The following is a 10,552-nucleotide window of genomic DNA, read 5'->3' as shown; positions in this document are numbered from 1 at the left end:
CCACATCTTTTGAGGAACTTAGGGAGTCATTACTTTCTCGTTCTTTGGATTCCTCCTCTCGTATGGAAGAGAGTCTTCTTTTGGGGGTCTCACCAAGAGGCCTCCTAAGCTCTCTCTCTCCCCTTTGAGAGGAAATGAAATCCCATAAGCACGAAGTTGTTGAGTAACTTCGGCTTGCAAAGAGGGGTTGCCCATAGCTTGTTGCAACCTAGTAACAAGATAATTAACAAACATGGGGGCATCATCATTAACACCTTCATGTGCAAAATCAAAGTTATCAATGTTCATTCTACTCTCTTGGTTATTGTCAGCCATGTTAATTAAACTTAGGTGTTTACTTAGTGTATGCTTTGGCAATTCAAAACCTTAGTTGCTACTCCTCTTAGCCTTTGAAAATAGGGACTTAAGTATCTACACCCACGGCTCGAATTGGTTAATTATAGAGAGTAGTGGAGTGAGTCTAACATAGCGAAGCTGCCGAGGGATAGCTCCTTTCGGACTTCTTATGGCTCAATAATGGTAAAGCCGCAGGCAAGTCTAAAAAGACTCCATTATTAAGACCAAAGCTCCCGAGGTGTGCACCATATCCCACATAGTGGGCTCAACAAAGTCGATAATAGATCCTAGTCCCACTTACACTAATATAATTAACAAAATCAACCATTAATAGGCTACTTAAGGACCTCTCTTCTTAAGCAAGAAAAGAGAAACCAAACGCTCTGATACCAATGTAATGGAAATGGCCTATGAACTTTGAGGTTAGCGAAATTAGGAAATTAGGTGAGGCACTTTTGAGAGATTACTTTGTGAGCATAGCGGGTGAACTTAATCGATGGTAGCAACATAAACATGGTACTTAGTTAACTTGGCATGAAAAATACTTTTGCAAGAGAGAGAGAGAGAGAGAGAGAGAGAGAGAGAGAGAGAGAGAGAGAGAGAGAGAGTTTAGAGAACGTGACAATAGTTGAGACCAGATTCATATGGAGCCGGTCCCCCCTCCAATAGGTATTTGTATGATAGTTTCTCCCATCAAGAGAGACTTGGTACAATACAATCTTTGTATTCCTTGTAACCTAGCTTTATGCATCACAAGCATAACATAAACTTGAAGAAACCATTAACTATCCCAAGCCTCAGTCCCAAGGCCTCAAACACCTTCGAAGGTGGAGAGAGCTAGCGGGGAATGAGGATAGGAAAGAGGAAGAAGAAACATTCCATAGGAGAAAGAAATAGTTCCTCACTTATCAGTACTCTTCTTGTTAGCATACATATAGCATAGTAATGAAGATGGAGAAGATGGCAAGCTTAAGCCTTGAAGCATGACTCTTGGTTGGATTTGCATTCCATAGCCAAGAGTATTGGTGTAGGCTTTCACTCTCACAAGCTTGGAGAAGGAGGTGGTGTTCCTCCACTTTAACCAACTGAGAATGGCCTTCCAAATGAGTCTGTGTGTGGAATATATCCCCCTAGCGCCCCCCTTCCTTGCTTTGGGCAAAATTTCTACATGCTACAAGCTCATTGGACCCCTCTCCCCCTAGCCAATCACATGCAGCCTGCAGTCAAGCACATGGGTAGTTTTTTGACAAGTGTCCTCCTTACCCCTTAGAGAGAGAGAGAGCTTGAAAATATGTAGATATTTGTTAGATGGAAGTAGAATCTCATTGGACCCCTCTTTAGCCCAACCAATAGCATTCAAGCACACCATGTGGTTAAGCTTAGTGAGAGTCTGACATGTGTCCCATGTGCTCTTTTAGAATTCCCCTAACTTTGAGATTTTTATGCATAGGAAATTTTTCAAGAAACTTCCTCATTAAGTGTGTAGGTTCTCTTTTTGACTCAAGCATCTTACCCCCCATGCATAGGAAGCTTCTCAAGCAATTTCCTCATTAAATGTGACAAGTACCTCAAGTAACTTAGTCATCAAGCATGACAAGCACCTTAGGTGGAGTTCCCACCTCAAGCACACCCCTAGCTTGCTTAAGTTTAGGTCAAGTTCCCACCTCAAGCACAGCCCTAGCTTGCCTCGTCACTATATAGCACGGCTCTAGCCAGGGGGAATCTAAGGCCCAAATTTGGCAGCGCGAGGCGGCTTTAATCTCGGCCGTCGGATCATGTAGTGAACTAGGGGTGAACTAGGGGTGAACTTGGGGCAAAAATGGCGCCCCAAGTTCACTCCTAGTTCACCCCCCCTAGTTCACCCCTAGTTCACCTGCCTCGCGGGGTGTGGGTCGAACCTGGGACGTCTCGGTTTCCACACAAATGCCCTACCACCACGCTAGCGCGCGTCACTGTCCATGTTGGCATGGCACATGATCATATCCTAGTTTAGGCACCCCTAGTTCACCCCCAGTTCACCCACCCCTAGTTCACTGTGTGATCTGACAGTGGAGATTAAAGCCGTCTTGCCCCCCAAATTTGGGCCCTAGATCCCCTCTGACCCGGAGCCGTGCCATATAGTGACAAGGCCTAGCTTGCTTAAGTTTAGGTTGGGTTCCCACCTCAAGCTCAGCTCTAGCTTGCTTAAGGTCAAAGGACTTTTAACACTAACCATTGGAGGTCTTTAATGAATCTAACCCTAAGGTCTTTTAAGCTTCATTAGTTAACCTTGCTCTTTGACAGACCATCTCTCATTTTGGGCCCCTTTACCATTGTCCCCGTGTTGAGATAGATCCGTAAGCACATGTCTATATTCTAACCCTTGTTGCCATTTATTATCCCATATTAAATGATCAGTTTAATATGAGAGAATCATTTGGGTTGGTTAGATATTAGATAATTAATAACACATGTTGTGATGTGGAAGATTGCATCTTCATCTAGCAACCAACGGTAAGAAATGACACATATGCTAGACATATAAGCAAGAAGAACGCTAGAGGTAAACATGACATCACCTTCAATAGCATACTAAGAAACCTCTCTAGCATGTGTCAATGTAATGGAAATGGCCTATGAACTTTGAGAATAGTGGAATCAAGACAATTAGAGTGAGCATTTTTGTGAGACTACTTTGAGAACATAGAGGGTGAACTTAATTAGCGGTAGCAACATAACCATAACACTTAATTAACTTCATATGAACAATATTTTTGCAAGAGAGAGAGTTAGAGAACTTGACAACAGTTGAGGACCGGATTTAAGTGGAGCCAGTCCCCACTCCAATAGGCTTTTGTATTATAGATTCTCCCATCAAGAGAGACTTGGTACAATACAATCTTTGTGTTCCTTGTGACCTAGTTGATGTAATGAAGATGGAAAGCTTCATGCATCACGAATATAACATAATCTTTGCAAAAAGCATTAGTCTTCAAAGCGGGTATTTGAACCACGGTGGGTGCGAAGGTCTATAATTTATATATACCTTATCACTATGATTGGAGCTCTTTTAACCTTGCCTTATCCAAGAATCCTCAAGCCACATAAGGTTTTTGACATTGTTCAACCGATTGTTCAACCGAAGATGAGAGAGATCAGACGCTGGAAAATTCAATCAACTTGCATCTGAATTGTCAACCAATCGCCACTTTTGACCTTGCCCTAGTACTTGACAATTTGGACTGGATGGCATCATAACCTACGAGCTAAGTAAGCATTATTTTTTTATTTACTTTTTTTTCTCATTAATTCCACATATCGAGCATACATCTATTACTACATAGTCATTTTTCTTTATTTAAATATATATATATATATATACATATATACATAAAAAGAGAGAGAAAATATTTTTTAAAAATCAAATCAACAAAAGAGAGAGAGAGAGAGAGAGAGAGAAAGAAAAGCACGCAATCATGGCACACCTTCGACAAACACCCACAATTGCTAGGCAGCTCGCTAATCTGCAACAATCTCTCACTTATGAACGCATGCGAAGATAAGAGCTTGAAAATAAATTATTGCATTCTACACGTATAGAATCTGCATCGACACCCAAGAAAAACAAAATTAGGAGAAAATCCTTCACTTTCAAGGATTTTGATGGCACTAAAGATGCTAGCACGGTTCTAGCATGGGTTAGTCAATTAGATTACTATTTTCATGATGAAGAGAGGTGGCTTCGTAAGCCAGTAACAGTGATGTCACATTTGCCTCTAGTGTTCCTCTATGTCTAGCTCATGTGACATTTCTTCCCATTGGCTACTTGATGAGAATGCAGTCTTCCACATCACACCACGTCGTGAAGTGTTTTAGCACTTTCTCTAATGGGAGTCTTGGTTAAGTGCACTTGGTGGGATGATTTGGCGTTCGACATTGCAAGAGCATGAGATTGTGTGTATGTCATTGCCCAATGGTGCATCATATACACTTTGAAATGTGCATTATGTTCCTCATATGAGACAGAGTTTGATCTTAATGATACAGTTAGCAGACTATGGATGTTAAACGCCACTTCAAGGGCATTCTTTCCAGATACATTGTAGATCACTAGTGATTGTGAGGGGAGCCCAGAGTGGCTTGGTCTATCCTATGCATGAATTCGAGATACGAGAAGGCATAGTCTCGATTTTGTTGTTGGCACGTGTGATGAGCGAGAGACGAGATATGTCTCATTTGTGAGTGAGCTCTAGTATGCTTAGGAGATAGAGCTTTTACCTGTGCAGGACATGTGAGTAAACTTTGTAGATGCAAAGATAGAGCATCAGTGATCTAGCGAGACACAACAAGTGTCATTGAAGTTTGTGTGAACACATGTTGAGCGGATTTTCTCCCTAGAAACACAGACAGAGATGGGCGACATGGACTTTTTTATATGATCATGCTAGAGGCTGATATTGTGATGTTAGAACATGTGGATCCGTCTATGATTGACATGGACATAATGACCATCCCGGTATCACATGTGACACATCCATATGTGAGGAGTATTCTTGATGGTACAAAGTATGTAGATAGGAGCACCGAGGTGACTGGGAGAGCCAAGATTGCGTAGATATTGTTAGTGTTCGGGGATCTCATGTACCGCCTATTGGCATCATTGACACCCGACCTAGCAGCTATAGTGGGGCATTTGGCACAGGGGTTATTAGTCGTATGATGACTGATACTAGCATGACACATCGTGGAGAGATGCATACCATTATGGGATGTCTACGGGATCTGCATATAGGCGCTAGCATAGATATGCATGCTTGCTTATCATTAGAGCCGATATGATTGTATGCAATTGAGTGAGCGAGCTAGTGTGTGTAGATTAAGAGCATCTCTCACCTATATATTGTCTATACTAGTAGTTTAGCTGGTAGGACCCACTTATCGATACATTTGTCTTTAAGTAGGAGTATGTTGGGATGTGCCTCATCCCGTAGTAGCTGGACGTTTGATGTCTGACCGTCCATTGACACTACCCCCACTGACGATTGATGACTGACATGTTTTCTTTCTATATAAAAGAATAAGGAGTCCCAAGTTTGAGGTTCTCCATTCATACCACATGGGCAGTTGCACCAATTTTTTGAGGAAATTTTTGGGTCCATATGACATCCCTCTTAAAAAGGCTCCCATTAAACAACAATTTTCAAAGCGTAAAAGAGGCTTATAGAGTTATCATCTCATGCATATCTAAAAACGTGGGGGAGGGCCATCATTTATTGGCGCATGGTGCAATTTTTCCCACCACTTGGCAGATATGCCCTACGCTTATATGGTTTCTCTCACATACGGTAGCCCCCACACAAATACGTTATTTCTCATTTGGCTGAGGAGTGGCTCCACTCCACCACTACCCTTTGCATGCATAGCCATGGCTTTAAAAGAGGTGCCTTTTATGGACCTGGTGCAAGAAGAGATATATTACATACAAGTACTTGTGTATGACAACAACACCTTTGGCTTCATTGAGCAGTTATTGGGCCCCTTTTCCTACATTCGACACAATCCAATAGCTACGGAGAGCAATACTCACGTGCCGACCTCCTACTATAAGGAAATTTTTTTGCTTTGTATTTATGGTTGACATCTATAACATGCGGGTTTCCTTTGTGACACCTGTCTTCCATTAACGAATGATTGTTTTCTTTTGTTGGCTGTGATGGTGAGATAGGTATAGAGGAATCCCTTACCCTAAATGTTGTTGCAGGACTATTCTCTCTATGGTTTGAAAATGGCATGCCTATGTATTATGATCAATTTCTAAGCTTTTTCATTAACCATGAAATGGTTGTCTTTCTTCCATTTATTACTCTTTTGAAGAGCCGTGGTCTTTTGTAACCTACACACACACACACACACACACACACACACACACACACATCCAAAGTTTTTTTTTTTTCAAATTTCATGATTGATGAAAATCTTATAAGCGTCACCAGTTTTGTGTCCACAAAGCGACAACCGGAATTTTTTTGCCATATTTAATCGCCTATGCTTTCACCTTCAATGCTTGTAGCCTTTTGCAAGATGTTGACATGGGTGAGAGAATTCATGAGGAGATTTCCATGGCAAGTTCTATTGAAGAAGGGTGTCATGCTTGGCAGTGCTTCGGTCAAAACTCTGTGCTATTTTCACCATATACGAAGGGAAGCCCTGTGTCCTTACACAAGATGTTGACATGGATGAGAGAAGGGAAGTCTTGTGGTCTTACACAAGATGTTGACGTGGATGAGAGAATTCAAGAGGAGATTGCTAGTTAGTTGTTGGAGAAAGATGTCGTGCTTAGTGGTGCTTTGGTGGATATGTAGGCGAGTGGGGGAGGAGGTAGAGATTTAGGGGGTGTAGACAGGAATCTAGGACTTATCACTTTCTCTTGGAAGTAACCTATATGAGTGCATTAGGTTGGGTTCGAATGAACCCAATGGTAGACTCTCCCATTCCTAATTGTCGCCTCTGCTCACCACGTTCACACATGACAACAACGCTGGTGAAAAGCGTTAGCGAGGTCCTTATCTTGGCCAATGATGCATAGCATTGCGGTTATGTAAACGGTTAGAGATACGTACATTAGGGTTTTACATGCATTGCCTGCATTTTGTGCTATAAGAGTGCTCGATAGCGCAATTCTTCCGAGGTGGGGGCTGCTCAATCATTGGTGGATGCGCAATACAAAGAGAAACCTCATTTGTTTTGCATGGACGCCCCTTGGCCGGCCCTCAGGACTATTTGCCTCGGATGGTGACAAGCTAGTTTGATGGCATCGAGGGTGCGCAAGTGGGGTGCGGGGAGCAAGGGAATCTGGGTCAGACACGTGGTGAGCTGCATGGCGCGGGGGGGGGGGGGGGGGGGGGGGGGGGGGGGGGGGGGGGTTGCCCGCTGCGGGACCTAAACACGAGAAGTGCCGACGTGGAGGGGTGACAAGGCAAGCTACTGTGGATGGGGTGGGGCGGTCCGCATCCACGTGTCTGGACATCATTAGGGGCTGTAAGGGACAGCTACTGAGCCTCGAAGTTAGTACCTTAGTTAGTACCTCGTACCCTCGGGGATGGGGCCGGCATTGAGTCTCGCTCTTTCTACCTCTCTTTCTGGCGCTCTCTAAGGCGCTCGCCAGTGCTTCTCCTCGTCTCCTCTTCTCGGGGTTCCCCAACTCAAAGTGGGGTTGCAAGCAAGGCACAAGGCAGGGCCAGGGGTGGCAGGTTGTTGCCTTGGGCTGAGTGCGGCTGCACATGGCGTGTGGAAAGACGACAAGGAAGGGGAAGGGTGGCGCCATGCCGAGTGCTTATTCCACCCCACCTCCCACCCCCCAAGGCTGCAAAAGGAGGAACCCGTAATGGGAGAAGCAAAGCCCGACCGCAATTAATGGGAGGGGGTTCACGGGCATGGGGTTGCTATTAAGGCTTGGCCTTTGACATGGGCTCCCTTTTTGCAAGTGACGATCCAGGAGGAGGAGGAACTTTCTTCACAAGGAGGGGAGGAAGACATGGCGAATAGTGAACATGTAAGGGTTTAGGGTGCTACTCAATTAGCCTGGGTTTAGGGCACAAGGCGGGCATGGGGTTCTCACCCTTGCATGAACTACATTGCAGGTCATGACAAAGGTGGTGGTGTCCGAGGAAAGGGAGGAGGATGATCCCCTTCCCACTCCTCCTATGAAAAAGAACCAAGTAAGCTCCATGTCAAGGGGGGTAAGGGTGAGAAGCAACCTCCTGCACAACAAAGAAACACGCGAGCTCAAAGCTTGGTGCAATCCGAAAAAAGATCTAAGTTTTGTGAGGACAAGATTGCTGGAGGGGACATCAAGGCCACTATCCGTCAAAACCAGTTTATGTCTGGGTTTACACTTGCATAGAGGCATGTCCATAGGAGTGCTCACTAAAATCTGTTTCTGATTACTGTAGGGTGCTGAGAAGGAGACAGATGTCCAAGTATTGCATGAGGCAACTTCCAAGAAAATGCAGGTTTTCCGGGTTTATGCCTAATCATGGCCATTGGGGTGCGCTCTAATTGTTGCTCTTTATGCAGTGTGTTGAAAAGGGTAAGAAGACAGCCATACCTTCGGACGGGGATGGATCTCAAATGCCACATGAGGATCCCGCTGTTGTGGAGTTGGCGACAAAGGGAGGGATGTAGGTAATTTCACCTTCTCCAACTCGGGTTTGCCTAGGTTTACATTTTGGGCCCATGTCTGCACATCAGGCTTGCCCAGGTTTTCATGCCATGCCGGGATTGGCTGGGTTTATCTGTCAAGTCCATGGTGCTCAAAGGGTGCATTTCATGGCTTCTCTTTATAAGGTAGGTTGATCCCAAGGTTTTGTTTGTGGGCAGAGGTTAAACCTGAAGGTTGATGAAGGCCGGGATGGGAAGAGGCTAATAGTGAAGCCCGAAGAGAATGTCCAAACAAAGGGCTCTGATGTGAAGAGGCGCCTTGTGAAGCCCAAGGAGAAGGTCCCAATGAAGGGTTCCGAAGCAAAGAAGGCTCTTGTGAAGCCCAAGGAGAAAGGTCCAGATGTGGTTCAAAAGCCCTCAATTTTCGACTTGAAGGGTCATGAGGTAGAGAAACAATCCAAGGTGGCGAGTGAAAAGGGGAAGGGAAAGCTAAGAGAAGCCCAAGTGAAATGTTGTAGTTGCCACCCCAAAAGAAGCCAAAGGTAGTAAGAGAAAGCTTCTTGAAGTATAAGGGGCGGTTCAGGGACTACATCCAAGCGATCAAAGGTCGGAACCTCTCAAGCATTGAGCGTCGGTCCTGTGAGTCCCTCTCTGACTCGGGTCTACATTTAGTCTCACGCATGCCCGAGTTTATATTTGGGTTAACAAGGGTTGCCTACCATTTCTAAAAGTTATGTAGGTATGTTCTTTTATACAGGTGTGGAGAGCCAAGTCATTGAAGTCATCCTAGCCATATGCAGAGCTTTATGTTGATGGGAAGCTCGTTCTGATGTGCCGAGCAAATCCAGCTTGCCCAAGTAGAAACACGTTGATGGACAAGCGACAACGTATGGTGGACCACCTTTGAAAGCAACATGGGATGAGGGTAGAGATTCCACATAGAGTGGGAGGGAGGGTGACAGGTGCTTCTTTAAACCTTATTCCAAAGTCTACACAAAGAGATAGGTTACATGCGATAGAGCGATTTGAGGATGTGGACCGCAAGTACAAGTTGAGTCGCAAGGCTATTCAAGCAAGGGCCCTCATTAGGGGTTTAGAATCCTAGGATTGTATCAACAAGACGAAAGTACGATGCACCAAAGATGACTTTCTCCTTGACTTCGTGGCGGCTCGTATGCGAAAGGTTGATGTTGTGCAAGAGATGAAGAAAACTTCCATAATGAAGAAGATACGACAAGGCTACAAATGCCATGTGACTCTCTCTCTCTCTCTCTCTCTCTCTCTGTGTGTGTGTGTGTGTGTGTGTGTGTGTGTGTGTGTGTGTGTGTGTGTGTGTGTGTGTGTGTGTGTGTGTGTGTGTGTGTGTGTGTGTGTGTGTTGCCCATCAATGTCCGGGTCTACATTGTCTAACATTGCTCAGGTTTACATAATGGGGAGGATAGCAAAGATGATGGAGACAGTGCGGATGGAAGTGATGAAGGGGATGCTACCGGTGCTCAAGGCGAGGATGCATCAATGGATGGGGATGGGGAAGGTGAGGCATGCAAGAAGGTGTCAATGGATGAGGACTCCACATCACACCTGAGTGGAGATGGTGGCACCGCTGGGGCAACGGCTGTCCTTGCGTTGTTGAGGTCGGTTTAGGCTCGATGCATTGATAGAGCTTTTTTGTATTACATCTCTCAACTTATTGAATATTGGGTGACATGAGTTTTGCCATGTTTTGAATGATAACGTCTTTGCCCCAATGTTGTACCTAACTATGTTGAAACTTCTAACTAGTTAAGGAGTTTTTGTTAATGGCTTTGTGTAAAAGCTCTCTCTGTCTCTCTCTCTCTCTCTCTCTCTCTCTCTCTCTCTCTCTCTCTCTCTCTCTCTCTCTCTCTCTCTCTCTCTCTCGGGTTAACACATGCCGGATGGAAGTGATGAAGGGGATGCTACCGGTGCTCAAGGCGAGGATGCATCAACGGATGGGGATGGGGAAAGTGAGGCACACGAGAAGGTGTCAATGGGTGAGGACTCCACATCACAACTGAGTGGAGATGGTGGCACCCATGGGGCAGCGACTACTTGTGTT

The 10,552-nt window shown here is 44.9% G+C and overlaps 1 pseudogene; it reads left to right on the top strand.

Annotated features, from left to right (window-relative positions):
* Window positions 1–8,385: 8,385 nt before the first annotated feature.
* On the top strand, window positions 8,386–10,119 carry LOC147459688 (uncharacterized; annotated as a pseudogene).
* The last annotated feature ends 433 nt before the right edge of the window (window positions 10,120–10,552 follow it).

The sequence above is a fragment of the Adiantum capillus-veneris genome, chromosome 4 (genome assembly GCF_014529385.1).
Source record: "Adiantum capillus-veneris isolate H3 chromosome 4, ASM1452938v2, whole genome shotgun sequence".
Taxonomy (NCBI): domain Eukaryota; kingdom Viridiplantae; phylum Streptophyta; class Polypodiopsida; order Polypodiales; family Pteridaceae; genus Adiantum; species Adiantum capillus-veneris.
The sequence above is the reverse complement of the archived record's forward strand: the minus strand, read 5'-3'. Positions and strand labels throughout refer to the sequence as shown.